The 21,661-nt window shown below is 37.5% G+C and overlaps 1 protein-coding gene across 3 annotated transcripts in view; it reads left to right on the top strand.

The window, feature by feature from the left end:
- ZNF366 (zinc finger protein 366) overlaps nucleotides 1-21,661 on the top strand; it is a 335,604-nt gene that overhangs the window by 22,862 nt on the left and 291,081 nt on the right. For all 3 annotated transcript variants that reach the window (XM_067730960.1, XM_067730961.1, XM_067730959.1), the window contains one exon: nucleotides 4,160-4,254. The gene's annotated coding sequence lies outside the window, so the exon portion shown is untranslated. The remainder of the gene's footprint in view (nucleotides 1-4,159; nucleotides 4,255-21,661) is intronic.

Below are 21,661 nucleotides of genomic sequence, written 5' to 3'. Positions count from 1 at the left end.
GTCTCGCCGGTCTCTGCCGCCGCAGGCCCGCCCCACACTCCGTGCCCCTCCCTACCCCCGGGCCTGAGTGAGCCAGAGCCTCCGAATCAGCGGCTCCTTTAACCCCGTCCTGTCTGAGCAAAGAACAGACGCCCTCCGGCGACCTACACGCACAGGCGGGGCTAAATCCAAAGCTGAGCCCCTGGGAGCTGTGAGAACAAAGACGAGAAAGGGAAATCTCTCCCAGCAGCCTCAGAAGCAGCGGATTAAAGCTCCACAATCAACTTGATATACCCTGCATCTGTGGAATACCTGAATAGACAACCAATCATCCCAAATTAAGGAGCCCTGTGGATGAAAGGCTCTTGGTGCTCCAGCCAGGAGTCAGTGCTGTGCCTCTGAGGTGGGAGAGCCAACTTCAGGACACTGATCCACAAGAGACCTCCCAGCTGCACATAATATCAAACAGCAAAAATTTCCGAGAGATCTCCATCTCAACGCCAGCACCCAGCTTCACTCAACGACCAGCAAGCTACAGTGCTGGACATCCTATGCCAAACAACTAGCAAGACAGGAACACAACCCCACCCATTAGCAGAGAGGCGGCCCAAAATCATAATAAGTCTACAGACACCCCAAAACACACCACCAGACGTGGACCTGCCCACCAGAAAGACAAGATCTAGCCTCATCCACCAGAACACAGGCACTAGTACCCTCCACCAGGAAGCCTACACAACCCACTGAACCAACCTTAGCCACTGGGGACAGACACAAAAAACAACAGGAACTACGAACCTGCAGCCTGCAAAAAAGGAGACCCCAAACACAGTAAGATAAGCAAAATGAAAAGACAGAAAAACACACCGCAGATGAAGGAGCAAGATAAAAACCCATCAGACCTAACAAATGAAGAGGAAATAGGCAGTCTACCTGAAAAAGAATTCAGAATAATGATAGTAAGGTTGATCCGAAATCTTGGAGATAGAATGGACAATAGAATGGACAAAATGCAAGAATCAGTTAACAAGGACCTAGAAGAACTAAAGATGAAACAAGCAACGATGAACAACACAATAAATGAAATTAAAAGTACTCTAGATGGGATCAATAGCAGAATAACTGAGGCAGAAGAACGGATAAGTGACCTGGAAGATAAAATAGTGGAAATAACTACTGCAGAGCAGAATAAAGAAAAAAGAATGAAAAGAACTGAGGACAGTCTCAGAGACCTCTGGGACAACATTAAACGTACCAACATTCGAATTATAGGGGTTCCAGAAGAAGAAGAGAAAAAGAAAGGGACTGAGAAAATATTTGAAGAGATTATAGTTGAAAACTTCCCTAATATGGGAAAGGAAATAGTTAATCAAGTCCAGGAAGCACAGAGAGTCCCATACAGGATAAATCCAAGGAGAAATACGCCAAGACACATATTAATCAAACTGTCAAAAATTAAATACAAAGAAAACATATTAAAAGCAGCAAGGGAAAAACAACAAATAACACACAAGGGAATCCCCATAAGGTTAACAGCTGATCTTTCAGCAGAAACTCTGCAAGCCAGAAGGGAGTGGCAGGACATATTGAAAGTGTTGAAGGAGAAAAACCTGCAACCAAGATTACTCTACCCAGCAAGGATCTCATTCAGATTTGATGGAGAAATTAAAACCTTTAGAGACAAGCAAAAGCTGAGAGAGTTCAGCACCACCAAACCAGCTCTACAACAACTGCTAAAGGAACTTCTCTAGGCAAGAAACACAAAAGAAGGAAAAGACCTACAATAACAAAACTGGTCGTGGAACCCTCAACTCTAAGCCCCCAGGTCTATATAATTATAGAGATAGAAAGGAAGGCATAATCTTTGGAATCTTGGCCTGTAGGATGTACTTGCTTGAGGTGAAAGACTTTTTGCTCCCCATGAAGTCAAGTGAAGGGACCCTGAGAGACTCCCTTGTGGAGACTGGGGATGCTTGCAAGGAGGGGATGTGGGGCATTTTGTACCAGCAGACATTCCACTCCCCTGTGGTACTGATGGAGTGGATTGGACTTGGAGGGCTTGACATGTCCTCTGGAGTTTGAGGCAATGAAGATATACAGCCTGGTGCCTACTTTGAGTCTAGAAATTTTGACAGGCAGGAGGCTTAATGGAGTAGCCCATGCTAGCAGGGAAACATGCATGGCAGTAAAGTGCCAAGGGAAGAAAAGAACCTTTTTCTAGCCCATTCATTGAGGGCTTTGGAAGGTACAGAAGGCTCCACGGGAGGAAGCATAAAGCTTAGGGGAGGGGCAGGGACACACTGGCTGATCCGCTTGGGGCTCCCAGTGTTTACTTCTAATCCCCAGCTTCTGTCTGGCCAGCAGCAGATGGAATCCTCTGTGGGCTGCTCAGCCAAGATGCTCCATTGTTTTAGGATAAGGTGGGGTCCAAAATAAAATGCTGGTACAGAGCATATCTTTGCAAGGAGCAAAGGGTTGGCATTTCTAGGGGAGGAAGAGTTTCCCGATGGTAAGAGCTATCTTTTTCATCATAAATCTTTTCTTAATCTCAGGGAGAGATTCAATGGCTAAAGTGGATGTGGAAAGAAGGTAAGATGTACCTAAGGTAGTCAGTCATTTGAGATGTGAGTACAAAGCTATGGTGAGCAATTCATTTGTTCTCATGTTTAAGTCTGGGCTGCTTGGTGAGCTGCCTGAATTTAACAAATGACAAATCCCACTTCTGGCTCTGGTTGTTATGAACATATTCAGTAATACACATAAGGTGACTTATTCCAAAATTTGTGTTAGCAAGGAAATTTGAAATTACCCAAATCTATTGGTGAAATTAGTGACTATTTAAGTTTGTCATCAGGTGGTTGGTTTCCTCATGCTTACTAATTTTTTTTCTGATTTGAAAAGTAGTACTTGTTATTGAATAAGATTTGGAAAATAATAAAACTTATAAATAAAAAAAAAAAAAAAAAAGAAAAGACGATCAGAAACCATTCACACTCATGTGAGGTGAACAGCAATATTCTTTCACAGTTTTGCCCTAGGCCTGTGTCATAATATAGCTGGAAGAGATCTGGAAAAAAAAAAAAAAAAAGACACATGTGGTTTTGCTATAAATATGAAACTTAAAGAAGTGACATAATTTGTTAATCTTGCTAGTTGTCTCCCTATCTGGAGACTATTTTAATTACCTTTGAAAATTGTGTTCCATCAAAAAAACAAATCATTTTTTGCAGATCATAGCTGGAAATTAGAGGACTATAATAGGGAAAATAAATTTAAAGTACTTTAAAGAAGTGATTGCAACATTAAAATGAAGTCCTTCAACTCTATAATAAAGCACCTTTTCCCCACAGAAAGAAAGAAAAAAAAGCTGTTAGGCTGCTATATTCAACTTACAAGAGCAAAATTTGACAAGGACTTTCTGTGAAATGAAAGGCAATGTGTTAAATGAGAACTCAGTCGTGAATGCCAAATCTCAAAATTCTCAAGGAAACCTTTTCACTGATTCCAGGTAGCTGATGTGTTTAGGTAGCAGATATTTAAATATAATTTTAAAAACTAAAACAAAACAAAAAAAAAGAACAAGGATCTGACACCAAGAACTTTGCGACCATTAACCACGCACCTCCCTTACCTTTCCTATAAAAAGGCTTTGCTGAAAGCTTTAGGGGAGTTCAGGGTTTTTAAGGCATGAGCCACCCGTCTCCTTGCATGGCCCTGCAATAAACCTTTCTGTGCTCCAAATTCCAACATTTTGGTATTGTTTGGCCTCACTGTGTGTCGGGCGCGTGGACTTGCGTTTGATAACAAAGCCATGAAACAAGTAGCCACCTTAATTAATTTAAAGCCTGTTCTGTCATATGACTCACCTTGGTAAATGCACTTTTACAAGCCAACCACTCTTGTCAGTCTCTCACTTCTGAAAGTCAGCCTATCAAGGACAGACTCACTCCAATAGCATGCCTCTGAGTGGTACGCAACCAACAATAGTCTCACCTGAGTAACTATGCTTCCACAAATGATGTCAACCCATTACACCTCTGAGAGTTCACCGGTTCCTGAACTTCATGCTTCCCTAAATCCTTATATAATAAGATCGACGATGTATTCTGATTGAAAAGATTGTCTGACTAGCATCTCTTACTATAATAAGCAATAAGTTAGCTTTGTCTTTTTATTTCAGATGTTGAGTGATGGTCTCATTGGACAGTTTTGGAGGTTCCACCGAGATTGAAGACCCTCATTTAGCAGCATTCCAGGGAAGCCTGAGGCCAACAGGTACACTCGCTGGGCACATTGTGCCAAAATTCTATTTACTTTTCAGATGTGCTGAGTCAGTTTCAACAATAATCTGATCTCTGACTAGTTTCACTGAGTTCATGTTGCTGATTTTATTTTGTTATTCTAGGATTTGTAACCAAATATGTCTTTGTTTAGGCCTAGATTTTTGTGTAGAGCAATTAGATCTCTTGATTTAGAGACGCACCATTTACTAAAATAATTAAACCTAGGTCTTTGTATAAGATCATTATACCTTTTATTTTGGAGGCATGCCATTTGAAAAATGTTTTTTTGCCATTAACCTACTTATTCTCCTGCCGCTTGCCTTGCTTTTGCTGCTGTTTGTTTATATGTACAAAGTCTTATTTCCTGTGCTTTTGCTTTGACCTAGGTTGTTTTGTTTCTTTTTTCTTTTCCTTTTGTTCTTAATTTTTTATTGGAGTATAGTTGATTTACAATGTTGTGTTAGTTTCTGCTGTACAGCAAAGTGCGTCAGTTATACATATACATATATTCACTCTTTTTAAGATTCCATTCCCATGTAGGTCATTACAGAGTATTGAATAGAGTTCCCTGTACTATACAGTAGGTTCTTATTAGTTATCTATTTTATATGTAGTAGTGTGTATATGTCAATCCCAATCTCCCAATTTACCCCTCCCCCACTTTACCCCTTGGTAACCATAAGTTTGTTTTCTACAGCTGTGACTCAATTTCTATTTTGTGTTTTGTTGCTTTTGAAGGTATAAGGGAGTGTTCCATAGGGAACAGCTGGGAGCATAAGCCTGATGAGTTTTCAATTCAATGCAAGCCAGACTTGAGGGCTAATTGGAGATCTGTTGGACCAGCAATCAATTTGTGAAAAAAAGAGTTTGTCAAACTTTATATAGGGTCCCCTATAAAACCTTCATGAAGGTACCCTCTTTCTTGTTAATCTGTTCACTTTGTTTTGCCCACACTCAAGCGTCAAGGATTGTCAGGTTGTTGACTGAATGGCCCTTTCTTAGTCTCTGCTAGGTTCGGCAACCCAAATACCCTTCAAAAACGCACACTATAACTGACTCTAGTGGCCTGTCTTTCTTGTGTGTTACGGGTTTGTCTATGCCAAAATCTCATCCGTCCCCTTGGAAGAGGTTCTGTTTCCTTTAAGAAGCACTGTAATCTAATTTCACACTTTTCTTGGTAAACAGCAAAAAATATTTTTGACTTAAAATAATAATGTCATGTTTGACATGTCCAAATCATTAAATTAATATCATTAAGAAGAACTTAAAAAATATTAGGAGACAAAATAAATAATCTAGTCAACTTGTTTAATTATCATGCTAATGCAGAAAACTATAAGACACTGATGAAAGAAATTAAAGATGATACAAACAGATGGAGAGATATACCATGTTTTTGCATTGGAAGAATCAACATTGTGAAAATGACTATACTACCCAAAGCAATCTACAGATTCAATGCAATCCCTATCAAACTACCAATGGCATTTTTCACAGAACTAGAACAAAAAATTTCACAATTTGTATGGAAACACAAAAGACCCCAAATAGCCAAAGCAATCTTGAGAAAGAAAAACGGAGCTGGAGGAATCAGGCTCCTGGACTTCAGATTATATGAGAAAGCTACAGTAATCAAGACAGTTTGGTACTGGCACAAAAACAGAAATATAGATCTATGGAACAGGATAGAAAGCCCAGAGATAAACCCACGCACATATGGTCACCTTATTTTTGATAAAGGAGGCAAGAATATACAATGGAGAAAAGACAGCCTCTTCAATAAGTGGTGCTGGGAAAACTGGACAGCTGCATGTAAAAGAATGAAATTAGAACACTCCCTAACACCATACACAAAAATAAACTCAGGTTCTTTAAAAAACTAAAAATAGAACCACCATACGACCCAGCAATCCCACTACTGGGCATATCCCCTGAGGAAACCATAATTCAAAAAGAGTCATGTACCACAATGTTCATTGCAGCTCTGTTTGCAATAGCCAGGACATGGAAGCAACCTAAGTGTCCATCGACAGATGAATGGATAAAGAAGATGTGGCACATATATACAATGGAATATTACTCAGCCATAAAAGGAAACGAAATTGAGTTATTTGTAGTGAGGTGGATGGACCTAGAGTCAGTCATACAGAGTGAAGTAAGTCAGAAAGAGAAAAACACTGTATGCTAACACATATATATGGAATCTACAAAAAAAAAAAAAAAAGGTTCTGAAGAACCTAGGGGCAGGACAGGAATAAAGACACAGACGTAGAGAATGGACTTGAGGACACGAGGAGGGGAAGGGTAAGCTGGGAGGAAGTGAGAGAGTGGCATGGACTTATATACACTACCAAATGTAAAATAGATAGCTAGTGGGAAGCAGCTGCATAGCACAGGGAGATCAACTCGGTGCTTTGTGACTACCTAGAGGGGTGGGATGGGGAGGGTGGGAGGGAGATGTAAGAGGGAGGAGATATGGGGATATATGTATATGTATAACTGATTCACTTTGTTATAAAGCAGAAACTAACACACCATTGTAAAGCAATTATACTCCAATAAAGATGTTAAAAAAAAAAGTTATCATGTTAAGACCTCAAAAAATTTCTAACTCAAGACAGTTTCTCTCAGAAACTTTGTAACCTTTTCAAACCTATTCACTTTGCATTTCTCTCTTATTTTCTACTCAGTTTTACTTGACTTTCTAAATGAGCTATTCTTATTTCAGGGTTTCCTCAGGGAAAGAACAATTATATTGTAAAATTTCTAGACCATAAGGTTGAGTTAAAATTCTTATCTAGAGCCAAGTTAAGGGACGTAATTAAGGATTTTCCTAAACTTTGGAATACAGGCAGAAATTTGTTAGAGTTTAATATTTTGTTATGCAGACATGTCAGGAATATTTGATTCCTTGCATATCTGTACCAAGGAAACTGCTTAATAAGCTGAAATATAGAAAAGAAAACATTTAAATCACCCAGTTATATAAACTTAAAAATATTGTCTTAAGAGAGCAATGCAAATTTTAAAATTGACTGCAATAAGACAATTTCAGAAACAATTATTTTAAGGGAAAAATTGTAAAAAAGGCAGAGGGCAGACAGCAGAGGCAAGAAGAACTAAAATCCTGCAGCCTGTGGAACAAAAACCACATTCACAGAAAGATAGACAAGATGAAAAGGCAGAGGGCTATGTACCAGATGAAGGAACAAGATAAGACCCCAGAAAAACAACTAAATGAAGGAGAGATAGGCAACCTTCCAGAAAAAGAATTCAGAATAATGATGATCCAGGACCTCAGAAAAAGAATGGAGGCAAAGATTGAGAAAATGCAGGAAATGTCTAAAAAAGACCTAGAAGAATTAAAGAACAAACAGAAATGAACAATACAATAAGTGAAATGAAAACTACACTAGAAGGAATCAATAGCAGAATAACTGAGGCAGAAGAATGGATAAGTGACCTGGAAGACAGAATGGTGGAATTCACTGCTGTGGAACAGAATAAAGAAAAAAGAATGAAAAGAAATGAAGACAGACTAAGAGACTTCTGGGACAACATTAAACACAACAACATTCGCATTATAGGGGTCCCAGAAGGAGAAGAGAGAGAGAAAGGACCAGGGAAAATATTTGAAGAGATTAGAGTCTGAAACTTCTCTAACATGGAAAAGGAAATAGCCACACAAGTCCAGGAAGCACAGAGAGTCACATACAGGATAAACCCAAGGATAAACATGCCAAGACACATAGTAATCAAATTGGCAAAAATTAAAAACAAAGAGAAATTATTGAAAGCAGCAAGGGAAGAATGACAAATAACATACAAGGGAACTCCCATAAGGTTAACAGTTGATTTCTCAGCAGAAACTCTACAAGCCAGAAGGGAGTGCCATGATATAGTTAAAGTGATGAAAGGGAAGAACCTATAACCAAGATTACTCTACCCAGCAAGGATCTCATTCAGATTTGATGGAGAAATCAAACGCTTCACAGACAAGCAAAAGCTAAGAGAATTCAGCACCACCAAACCACCTCTACAACAAATGCTAAAGGAACTTCTCTAAGTGAGAAACACAGGAGAAGAAAAGGACCTACAAAAACAAACCCAAAGCAATTAAGAAAATGGTCATAGGAACATACATATTGATAATTACCTTAAACGTGAATGTATTAAATGGTCCAACCAAAAGACACAGGCTTGCTGAATGGATATGAAAACAAGACCCATATATATGCTGTCTACAAGAGACCCACTTCAGACCTAGGGACACATACAGACTGAAAGTGAGGGGATGGAAAAAGATACTCCATGCAACCGGAAATCAAAAGAAAGCTGGAGAAGCAATACTCATATCAGATAAAATAGACTTTAAAATAAAGAATGTTACAAGAGACAAGGAAGGACACTACATAATGATCAAGGGATCAATCCAAGAAGAAGTTATAACAATTATAAATATATATGCACCCAAGATAGGAGCACCTCAAGACATAAGGCAACTGCTAACAGCTATAAAAGAGGAAATCGCCAGTAACACAATAATAGTAGAGGACTTTAACACCTCACTTACACCAATGGATAGATCATCCAAAATGAAAATAAATAAGGAAACAGAAGCTTTAAATGACACAATAGACCAGATAGACTTAATTGATATTTATAGAACATTCCACCCAAAAACAGCAAAATAACCTTTCTTCTCAAGTGCGCACGGAACATTCTCCAGGATAGATCACATCTTGGGTCACAAATCAAGCCTCAGTAAATTGAAGAAAATTAAAATCATATCAAGCATCTTTTCCGACCACACACTATGAAATTCGAAATGAATTACAGGGAAAAAAACTGTGAAAAGCACAAACACATGGAGGCTACACAATATGTTACTAAATAACCAAGAGATCACTGAAGAAATCAAAGAGGAAATCAAAAAATACCTAGAGACAAATTACAGTGAAAACACGACAATCCAAAACCTATGGGATGTGGCAAAAACAATTCTAAGAGAGAAATTTATACCTCTACAAGCCTACCTCAAGAAACAAGAAAAATCTCAAACAATCTAACCTTACACCTAAAGAAACTAGAGAAAGAAGAACAAACAAAACCCAAATTTAGCAGAAGGAAAGAAATCATAAAGATCAGAGCAGAAATAAATGAAATAGAAACATAGAAAACAATAGCAAAGATCAATAAAACTAAAAGCTTATTCTTTGAGAAGATAAACAAAATTGATAAACCATTAGCAAAACTCATCAAGAAAAAGAGGGAGAGGACTCAAATCAATAAAATTAGAAATGGTGCTCGCTTCGGCAGCACATATACTAAAAAAAATTAGAAATGAAAAAGGAGAAGTGACAATAGACACTGCAGAAATACAAAGCATCCTAAGATACGACTACAAGCAACTGTATGCCAATAAAATGGACAACCTGGAAGAAATGGACACATTCTCAGAAAGGTATAACCTTCCAAGACTGAACCAGGAAGAAATACAAAATATGAACGACTAATCACAAGTAATGAAATTGAAACTGTGACTAAAAATCTTCCAACAAACAAAAGTACAGGACCAGATGGCTTCACAGGTGAATTCTATCGAACATTTAGAGAAGAGCTAACATCCATCCTTCTCAACGTGTTCCAAAACATTGCAGAGGAAGGAACACTCCCAAACTCATTCTATGAGGCCACCATCACCCTGATACCAAAACCAGACAAAGATACTACAAAAAAAGAAAATTACAGACCAATGTCGCGCATGAATATAGATGCAAAAATCCTCAACAAAATACTAGCAAACAGAATCCAACAACATATTATAAGAATCATACACCATGATCAGGTGTGATTTATCCCAGAGATGCAAGCATTCTTCAATATACGCAAATCAATCAATGTGATACACCATATTAACAATTTGAAGAACAAAAACCATATGATCTTCTCAATAGATGCAGAAAAAGCTTTTGACAAAATTCAACACCCATTTATGATAAAAACCCTCCAAAAAGTAGGCATAGAGGGAACTTATCCCAACATAATAAAGGCCATATAAGACAAACCCACAGCAAACATCGTTCTCAATGGTGAAAAACTGAAAGCATTTCATCTAAGATCAGGAACGAGACAAGGATGTCCACTCTCACCACTATTATTTAACATAGTTTAGGAAGTCCTAGCCATGGCAATCAGAGAAGAAAAAGAAATAAAAGGAATACAAATTGATAAAGAAGAAGTAAAACTGTCACTTTTTGCAGATGACATGATACTATACATAGAGAATCCTAAAGATGCCACCAGAATACTACTAGAGCTAATCACTGTCACTGTTTGCAGATGACATGATACTATACATAGAGAATCCTAAAGATGCCACCAGAAAACTACTAGAGCTAATCAATGAATTTGGTAAAGTAGCAGGATACAAAATTAATGCACAGAAATATCTTTCATTCCTATACACTAATGATGAAATATCTGAAAAAGAAACTAAGGAAACACTCTCATTTACCATTGCAACAAAAAGAATAAAATACCTAGGAATAAACGTACCTAGGGAGACAAAAATCTGTATTCAGAAAACTGTAAGACACTGATGAAAGAAATTAAAGATGATACCAACAGGTGGAGAGATATACCATGTTCTTGGATTGGAAGAATCAATATTGTGAAAATGACTATACTACCGAAAGCAATCTACAGATTCAATGCAATTCCTATCAAATTACCAATGGCATTTTTTGCAGAACTACAACAAATCATCTTAAAATTTGTATGAAGACAGAAAAGACCCCAAAAAGCTAGAGTGATCTTGAGAGAAAAACACGGAGTTAGAGGAATCAGACTGCCTGACTTCAGACTATATTACAAAGCTACAGTAATCAAGACAATATGGTAGTGGTAGAAAAACAGAAATATAGATCAATGGAACAGGATAGAAAGCCCAGAGATAAACCCACACACCTATGGTCAACTAATCCCTCACAAAGGAGGCAAGGATATACAGTGGAGAAAAGACAGTCTCTTCAGTAAGTGGTGCTGGAAAAACTGGACAGCTACATGTAAAAGAATGAAATTAGAACAGTCCCTAACACCACACAGAAAAATAAACTCAAAATGGGTTCGAGACCTAAATTTAAGACTGGACACTATAAAACTCTTAGAGGAAAACATAGGAAGAACACTCTTTGACATAAATCACAGCAAGATCTTTTTTGATCCACCTCCTAGAGTAATGGAAATAAAAACGAAAATAAACAAATGGGACCTAGTGAAACTTCAAAGCTTTGGCACAGCAAAGGAGACCATAAAGAAAATGAAAAGACAACCATCAGAATGGAAGAAAATATCTGCAAATGAATCAACAGACAAAGGATTAATCTCCAAAATATATAAACAGCTCATGCAGCTCAATATTAAAGAAACAACCCAATCCAAAAATGGGCAGAAGACCTAAATAGACATTTCTCCAAATAAGACATACAGATTGCCGAGAAGCACATGATAAGCTGCTCAACATCACTAATTATTATTAGAGAAATGCAAATCAAAACTACAATGAGGTATCACCTCACATCAGTTAGAATGGGCATCATCAGAAAATCTACAAACAACCAATGCTGGAGAGGGTGTGGAGAAAAGGGAACCCTCTTGCACTGTTGGTGGGAATGTAAATTGATACAGCCACTATGGAGAACAGTATGGAGGTTCCTTAAAAAATGAAAAATAGAATTACCATATGACCCAGCAATCCCACTATGGGCATATACCCAGAGAAAACTATAAATCAAAAAGACACATGCACCCCAATGTTCATTGCAGCACTGTTTACAATAGCCAGGTTATGGAAGCAACCTAAATGCCCATCAACAGACAAATGGATAAAGAAGATATGGTACGTATATATGATGGAATACTACTCACCCATAAAAAGGAACAAAATTGGGTTATTTGTAGAGACGTGGATGGATCTAGAGATTGTCACACAGAGTGAAGTAAGTCAGAAAGAGAAAAACAAATATCATATATTAACACGTATATGTGGAACCCAGAAAATGGTACAGATGAACCAGTTTTCAGGGCAGAAATTGAGACGCAGATGTAGAGAACAAACATATGGGCACCAAGGGGGGAAAGCCACGGGGAGTAGAGGTGGTGGTGTGATGAATTGGGAGATTGGGATTGACATGTATACACTGATGTGCATAAAATGGATGACTAATAAGAACCTGCTGTATAAAAAAATAAATAAAATTAAATTTAAAAATTAAAAAAAACCTACAGAGCAGAGGAAAAAATTATAAAAAGGTTCAAATTGTAAACAAAAGAAAAATGAAAAATATACTTCAGGAAGTAGTCTAGAAGCTGGAGTAAACCCACAACTAAAGTAGAGAGATATGTCTTATCTTGTCATAAATGAAATCAAATTTGAAATAAGAATTTAATAATAAAAAAGAAAGTGAAATGTAAAATTGCCAGTCTAGAAAATATTCAGTGTGTGGCTAGATATTGCCAGAGCCTTAGAAAGTAAATAAGCTGAAACTCAATGCTGTTTGGCTCACTAGCTATAAAATAACTAAAAAAGCCTCTGTTCCCTAAAAATTGGGAGCCTGTGGATAGGAATACCTGTAGATATTGAAAATACAATGGTAATTGAAAGAATCAGTGTTCCATAATGGCTAAGAAATAGAAGGACAATTATCCAAAATTTGTCCATTGATGCTGCTCCGAGGGTAACATTAAGCCCCAGTTCTTCCCTTTCCTTTTTTTTTTTTTTTTTTTTTTTTTTTGCGGTACGCGGGCCTCTCACTGCTGTGGCCTCTCCCGTTGTGGAGCACAGGCTCCGGACGCGCAGGCTCAGCGGCCATGGCTCACGGGCCCAACTGCTCCGTGGCATGTGGGATCTTCCCGGACCGGGGCACGAACCCGTGTCCCCTGCATCGGCAGGCGGACTCTCAACCACTGTGCCACCAGGGAAGCCCCCTTTCCTTTTTCTAAACTCTCAAAAGGACTAATATAGCTTTTTTTGTTGCTATGGAGCCACTGTATCTACCATTAATCTCCTTACTATGGAGCATCAGATCCCGGAGAATAAAATTTTAAAATTGTTTGAAATCTAAGAAAGACTTAAAATAAGAAAAAAAAGAGAAATTTTAACTTAAAGTAAAAATGACTGACTGTACCAGATAGTGAAAGAAGATAATTAAAGACAAATTTGAGGGTATATAGTAAATTGTGGAAGGCATGAGTAAAAACAAGGTTTATCTGCCTTGGTTTACTGGAAGCACTAAAAGAATGAAAATTTCTAAGAATCCTAAGTCCTTTCCTAAGTCCCAATTGGTCCTAATTGGTACTTTGGAATCATTGTCAGAAGGGCATTGCCTTCTTCTCTATGGCACAATTCCTACAAATTTAATAGGTAGGTATGTACTTTGCAAATGGAACTATCAGATAAAATGTACTGCAAAAGGATTACTTTTTAAAATCCCAGAAAATTTCTCACACACAATAAAATTTTAGCTGATATGGTAATAATATACCTACACTATGTATGATTTAAGAAATCACTGAAGAAAGAGCTATGGGGCTTCCCTGGTGGCGCAGTGGTTGAGAGTCCGCCTGCCGATGCAGGGGACACGGGTTTGTGCCCCGGTCTGGGAATATCCCACATGCTGCGGAGTGGCTGGGCCCGTGAGCCATGGCTGTTGAGCCTGCGCGTCCGGAGCCTGTACTCCACAACGGGAGAGGCCGTAACAGTGAGAGGCCCGCGTACCACAAAAAAAAAAAAAAAAAAAAAGAAATAACTATGGTCTCAGGATCCCAACAGGCAAAAGATTCCATGGGCACAGGCTGATTAATTAAAACAGAGGCCTTAAAAGTCTTCCTAGATTATATAAACTTTTCTTTTTTTGTACAAACATGAGAAAGCTAGACCATGGTCTATAGGTCTTAACTCACCAACAGGGCACACACTTAAGACCTATTGCCTATTATACAGCCAGTCCCTTAAAGTAGCCAATGCTTAGCTTAGTTGCCTCAGAACAGTTGCAGACCTCAACTAAATATGTTAAAACATCTTCAGATCCTGTACTGCGATTACCTTTAAACCTGATATTATCGTACAGCAACTTCTTGTTGCTAATGAAAAACATTCATCATATTTATACTGGTCAATTAATGAGTTATAAGTACCAATATTTTCTTCATTTCATATTATTATCCATTGGTGAAATACTCTTATTCCAGCAACTCTACAACCCTTACCCAATAGAGAATTGTCTGATTGTGTTTCTGAAATTTGATGGCCAAAACAGAATTTTTGGACACTTCAGTACCAACTGCTAATGTAATATTCTTTGTTGCTCCAGTACTAAATGCCAACAGTATTATTTGTTGAGGGGTTTTGTATCTAAAAAAGTAGATCAGCAAACAGACCAATGGACTAAAATAGAGATTCCAGAAATAAACTCACATATATGGTCAAATGATCTTCAACAAGGGTGTCAAGACCACTCAACAGGGAAAGGACAGTCTCTTCAACAGTGCTGGGACAACTGGATATCCATGTGCAAAAGAGTGAAGTTAGGCCCTAACATTACATCATCTACAAAAATTAACACAAAATGGATTAATGAACTAATGTAAGACCAAAAACTAAAACTTCTAGAATAAAGCATAGGGGAAAAGCTTCATGACATTGGACTTGGCAGTGGTTTCTTGGATATGACACAACAAAAACACAGGCAATAAAAGGAAAAATAGACAAATGGGACTATATCAAGCTTAAAAACTTGTGTGTACCAAAGAACACAATCAGCATAGTGAAAAGGGGGAAAGTGTTTGCAGAACATATATCTGATAAGGAATTAATATCCAGAATATATAAAGAACCCCTACAACTAAACAACAAAAAAATCAAATAACCTGATTAAAAAATGGACAAAGGACTTGAATAAACATTTCTCCAAAGATGATATACAAATGCCCAACAAGCATATGAAAAGATGCTTGGTATCACTAATTAGGATCATTACAGAGAAATGCAAATCAAAACCACAATGAGATATCACCTCACATCCATTATGATGGCAAATGTAAATTTTAAAAAGCAGAAAATATCAAGTGTTGGTGAAAATGTGGAGAAATTGAAACCCAATAGATCATCGGCAGGATTGTAGAATGGTACAGCTGCTAAGGAAAACAGTATGGAGATTTCTCAAAAGTTAAAAATAGAACCATCATATGACACAGCAATCCCAAGAGAATTGCAAGCAGGATCTCAAAGTGTTATTTGCACACCCATTTCATAACATCATTATTCACAATAGCCAAAAGGTGGAAACAACCCAGTGCCCATCAACAGATAAATGGATAAACAAAATGAGCTATATACATACAATGGAATATTATTCAGCCTTAAAAAGGAAGAAAATCCTATCACATGCTACAACACAGATGAACTTTGAGGACATTATGCTAAATGAAATAAGCCAGCCGCAAAATGGCAAATACTGTATGATTACATGTATATGAGATCTAAAGTAGTCAAATTCATACAAACAGAAAGTAGAATGGTGGTTACTAGAGGCTGGGGAGAAAAGGGAAAAGGGAATTTGTTGTTTTAATGCAAATGCAAGATGAAAAATTTCTGGAGATCTGTGAATATACATAACATTACTTAACTGTTAAAAATGATTAAGATGGTAGTGACTTCCCTGGCAGTCCAATGGTTAAGACTCTGAGCTCCCAATACAGGGGGCACGGGTTTGATCCCTGGTTAGGAAGAGGCTGCATGCCACATGGTGCAGCCAAAAAAAAAAAAAAAAAAAAAAAATTGCGACAATGGATTCACAACTCTGTGAAGATACCAAAAACCATTGAATTGTACAATTTAAATTGTTTAATTATATGGCGTGTATCTCAATAAAGCTGCTTTAAAAAATATGATTAAGATGGCAAATTATATGTTATGTATTTTTTACCATACAAAAAAAGTCTTGTTTTACAATAAGACCATTTTCTCATATAAAATCTAATTCCTGGGACTTCACTGGTGGTGCAGTGGTTGGGAATCCGCCTGCCAATGCAGGGGACACGGGTTCGAGCCCTGGTCTGGGAAGATTCCACGTGCCGCGGAGCAACTGAGCCCGTGCACCACAACTGCTGAGCCTGTGCTCTAGAGCCTGCGAGCCACAACTGCAGAGCCCTCATGCCACAACTACTGAAGCCCACCTGCCTAGAGCCCATGCTCTGCAACAAGAGAAGCCACCGCAATGAGAAGCCCGCGCACTGCAATGAAGAGTAGCTCCTGCTCGCCACAACTAGAGGAAGCCCAGGTACAGCAACGAAGACCCAACGCAGCCAAAAATAATAAATAAATAAATAAATAAATTTATTTTTTAAAAAATCTAATTCCTTGCCAAATTGATCAAATTGTTCAAATGACCGAACTGTGGCCTTCTCTAGGGCATTTCAAATTACTAAAATAAAATAACAAATACATAAATTAATAGCTAGTATTCTTTCAAAATAATTCACTTTTAGAAACTGCTATACAAAAAAAGAAGTTTTAAAATCTTAGGTACTCTTTAAAAATAACAAATACATTACTAACTAGACACCTTCATGATAGCTAAAATAATTGCTGTAATAAAAGTCGAGACTCACAGTAAAAGAAGTATTATAGGAGCTAGTACACCATTCAGTAGATAGTATAGAAATACTTTAGAAGTACTATTAAAATATTTTAACAGAATCGTATACTAGATAAACTGACTGAGTCCTCATACAAGGACTTCATAGAAACAACAACAACAACAGAATAATAATAAGTTCATGGGGAAGTTCAAGAATTCCATAATGAATGTATAAAATCTGGACCCCCAAATTCTTAAACACTAGGAATGATCTGCTGTGAGATCTGTGAGAGGAAGATCTAGCAAAAACAGATCTTATAGCACCAGAGGAAACCTCAAATTGACATTTGCCAAAATTCTCCATGAACCAATCCATCACAGTTGGGATAAATTTTCCATATTGTAACACTTTCTCCTTTACTGGTTTAAGGTATTCCACTTCTGATTTAGCCTCTTCTATTCCCCTTCCTAGTAATAATGACTCACATAAGTCTACACCACGGTTCGTAAAGAATGGCTTGCAGACCCAATCTGGCCTGCCCCCTATTTTTGTAAATAAAGTGGAATTTTGCAAAATAAAGTTATTGGAAAACAGCCACACTCATTTTTCTTAACATATTGTCTATGGCTGCTTTTGCACTACAACAGCAGAGTTGATTGGCTGTGACAAAGAATGTATGGCTCACAAAGCCGAAAATATTTAACATTTAGCTTTTTACAGAGGAAGTTTGCTGACCTTTGGCCTAAATAATTATCATCATAACTTTATAATTCAGCTCTTCCAAGCTATTTTTAATTCAGCCATTTTAATGAATGATGTAAGGGTATATTGCTCTAACTTTACCAGTAATGATACTCTGCATACAATACATAAATGAAGGAAAATGTCCTTGCACCAAGGAAATTGCAAAATGAAAACAATAACTTTTTGTCATACCATACTTAGAGATAATATATTTGTAGCTCCATCAAAGTCAAATTATCTCATGAATGGCTTTTTGCTCTTCTTTTTTTAAAAAAATCAGGTTCTTCAATGCCAATCCAGGACAAAGGTAGTTATTCTGTTGAATTATTAGTTAGGCAATTCCAAAGATATGATTCTTTTGGTAGCCAGTGTCCAAGATGGTCCCTAATAATTCTCACTTCTTGGTATTCATTTCCTTGTACATCCCTTGTACATTGTACCCCTCCTGCATTGTATCAGGGTTGTTCTGTGTGACGAATAGAATATGGCAATAGTGAGGGTATGTCACTTCCAAAGTTAGGTTATAAAAGATGTTGTAATTTCTGCCTTGTTCTCTCTAATAGCATTCACTGTAGGGAAAGTTAGCTACCATGTTGTGAGCAACCCTACAGAGAGAGAGGCCCATGTGGCATAGAACTGAGACACCCTACCAATGGACAGTGAGAAACCAAGGCCTCCAGTCAACAGCCATGTGAGTGAATCTTCTTGGGAGCAGATCCTACACCTCTATTCAAACCTTCAGCAAACTGTAGCTTTGGCTGACATCTTGACTGCAACCTCAAGAGTAATCCTGAACCAGAATCGCCCGGATACGCTGCTCCCTGATTCTTGACCCTCAGAAACAGTGTGAGATACTAAATATTCTTGTTTTTAAGCTGCCAAGTTTGAGATAATTTGTTACAGAATGATAGATAACTAATATAATTCCCCAACATCCTAAATGGACTAGATCTCCTTTCAAAGAGTACAAAAGTATAAAACTTTTAATGGTGTGAGAATCCTGAGAATAATGATCCTATCCAGAGGAGTTAAACTACTAAAGGCATTTATCAAAAATATATTCCATTACTTTGGCTGACATAGTAAGTAGTACAGCCCAAACTCAGGGGCACAACAAACCAGTTTAAAATCTTTAAACCAAGTAGTTATAGATAATAGAATGGCCTTGGATTTTCTTTTGGCCAACTAGGGAAGATTCTGAACCACTGCTAACACTATATGTTATACCTAAATACTACAAGTGAATTGGAATAATCCATATCTAAACTAAAGGAAAGGTAACCTAGCTATCTAAAATAGACTCGAGAATCTTTGAGACTTCTTTCATGATCAGGTCTGGGAAATTTGGCATCATGGTTTTGAAATATCTTCCAGTCTCTTCCAGTTATACTTGTCTCACTGCTTATTTTTTTGAATTTTATTTATTTTTTTTATACAGCAGCTTCTTATTAGTTATCTATTTTATACATATTAGTGTATATATGTCAATCCCAATCTCCCAATTCATCCCACCCCTGTCCCCCTTGTTTTCCCCCCTTGGTGTCCATACGTTTGTTCTCTACACCTGTGTCTCTATTTCTGCCTTGCAAACTGGTTCATCTGTACCATTTTTCTAGATTCCACATATATGCATTAATATATGATATTTTTCTCTTTCTGACTTACTTCACTCTGTATGACAGTCTCTAGGTCCATCCACGTCTCTACAAATGACCCAATTTCATTCCTTTTTATGGCTGAGTAATATTCCATTGTATATATGTACCACATCTCCTTTATCCATTCGTCTGTCGATGGGCATTTAGGTTGCTTCCATGACCTGACTATTGTAAATAGTGCTGCAATGAACATTGGGGTGCATGTGTCTTTTTGAATTATGGTTTTCTCAGGGTATATGCCCAGTAGTGGGATTGCTGGGCTCACTGTTGTTAAATGTGTATTTTCCAGAGTCTTAAACACTTTAGTGCAGCCACTGTCCTTACAGATGATTCAAGAAGTGATTTAAAGACAAAACAAACAGAATAAAATCACATTGATAGACATGTAAACTGAAAATAAAATTTCCACTGATGAAACCTCACCTTCAAGGAAAATCAACAACAGTAGTAAAGACCTACACAATCCTTGAAGGTCTCTCCTGAAGCCTTAACTGAATGACAACCAAAAGGAAGGACTGAGAATAAAGAAGTTCCTATAAACTTAGAAAAAGACTGATTTTTGCTATAGCAAAGGTAACAAATAGCCATAAAAACCAGTTTTAAACCCATTCATTTGGTTAAGAATAAGCCCCTCATGAAATCAGCCTATCAGGGACAGACTCACTCTAATAAACATACCTCTGAGTGCCAACTAATCTACAACAGTCTCACCTGAGTAACCACGGACTACAGTTGATGTCAACCCACTTACACCTCTGAAAATCTGACAATTCCTAGTACTTCAATGCTCCCGCCAAACAAAGACCCTTTGTAAGATCAACAGTTTGCTCTGCTTGGAGAGACTGTGCCTGACCATTCAGCTTTGTCTTGTTATTTCACATACTGAGTGGTGGTCTCAACATCCTTTGCAAACTCTCCTGATTCCTTTATAATTCTTTAAACCTCTTCCCATTTAATAGTAGTAATAGCGATAGTAATGACGATGATGAGGATGATATAAGCTCCACTTAGCTATATACCATGCTAAGGGCTTTACATATGTTATCTCAATAATTGAGGCCTGCCAGTAATATCTGGTTGCCAGCACTTTTTAGATTTTCAGGTAGCACTCAGACTTGAAGAAGTTATTAGCCCTGGCTTATTCAGTGCGCCAGTCATTTGCTTGTTTGCTTTCAATGCACTGCTCACCCTTTCCCTATTCTGCTCAATATCACAGAGGGCTGACTCCTACAGACTGAGTTTTCCAGGCTCTTCTGTCAGCTGGTTTAAGGTCAGTTTTGCTAATGGGAATCTGGAGCGAAAGATGAAAGGCAGGAAGGGAGGAAGAAGGCAGGGGTATCTCTCCTCCAGCAATAGCTGTGTTTCCTTCGGTTGCTCCAGCCCCTTTGAATGGGCTTTCCTTTGTGGTCATCACTCACATTATTATGTCTGAAATACCTAGAGCACTTTCTGGTGTTCTGGACCTTTATTGATACAATCAGAAAGAACTGGTAGTAGAAATTGTACCGGGTAGATTTGAGAGACTTGAGATTTAGTCCCAAGTCTGCCTCTAAATTACTTGTGACCTTGAAACAATCACAATTTGGTGCCTCAGTTTTGCTATCTATGTAAGAAAATAGTTCATCTTTAAGGCTCCCCCTGCCATCCCACCCAACTAGAATCTTCTATAATGCCGGACTTGCAAGAATTGGTTGAACATTTATGAGTTATAGCTTTTCCCTTCTCCCATAAAACAGTGCTAGAACCAGCTTTAAAGGGCTTGATTATATCTAGAAATATGGCTGTTCTCTTAATCAGGTGAGACATAAAAATACCCTTTTCTGTGAATAGGGCAAGCTAGATAATTTGAGGGGCCCAGTGCAAAAGGAAAATGCAGGCTCTTATTGAAAAAGCAGGAAAAAAGTGCCATTACAAGTATTACAAATAAAACTTTTTCCTTTAAAAACATTTTGTTACTTATGAGATACAACAGAGTTACTAGTGGTATATGAGTAACAATATAACTTACAAAGTGCAAAAAATACTTTTGGTGCCATAATTTTATATAATACAATAAATTATAGTACTTTATCAATGTCATATCTTGATTAATCATCATTTTGTGGCTTTCTTTTATGCAAATTCATTTTAAAAGTCATTAAAATATATACCTTTAGCAATTTTATTTTCAATTGATACAATTGTAAGAGACCTTAACTGCTCTTGGAAAATGAAAGATTGCAAATAATTTTTGATACTTTTAAATTTTGACAAGGATCTTTCTGCTGATGCAATTATTGGAGCTGTTATGAGTATTTTATAGGTTGTGACAATATTTGGGATGAATTTCTGGTAAATTATTTTGAAATAAAAGTT

This window comes from Pseudorca crassidens, chromosome 3, assembly GCF_039906515.1.
Source record: "Pseudorca crassidens isolate mPseCra1 chromosome 3, mPseCra1.hap1, whole genome shotgun sequence".
NCBI classification, from domain to species: Eukaryota; Metazoa; Chordata; class Mammalia; order Artiodactyla; family Delphinidae; genus Pseudorca; species Pseudorca crassidens.
This window is presented reverse-complemented; position numbering and strand designations above follow the sequence as displayed.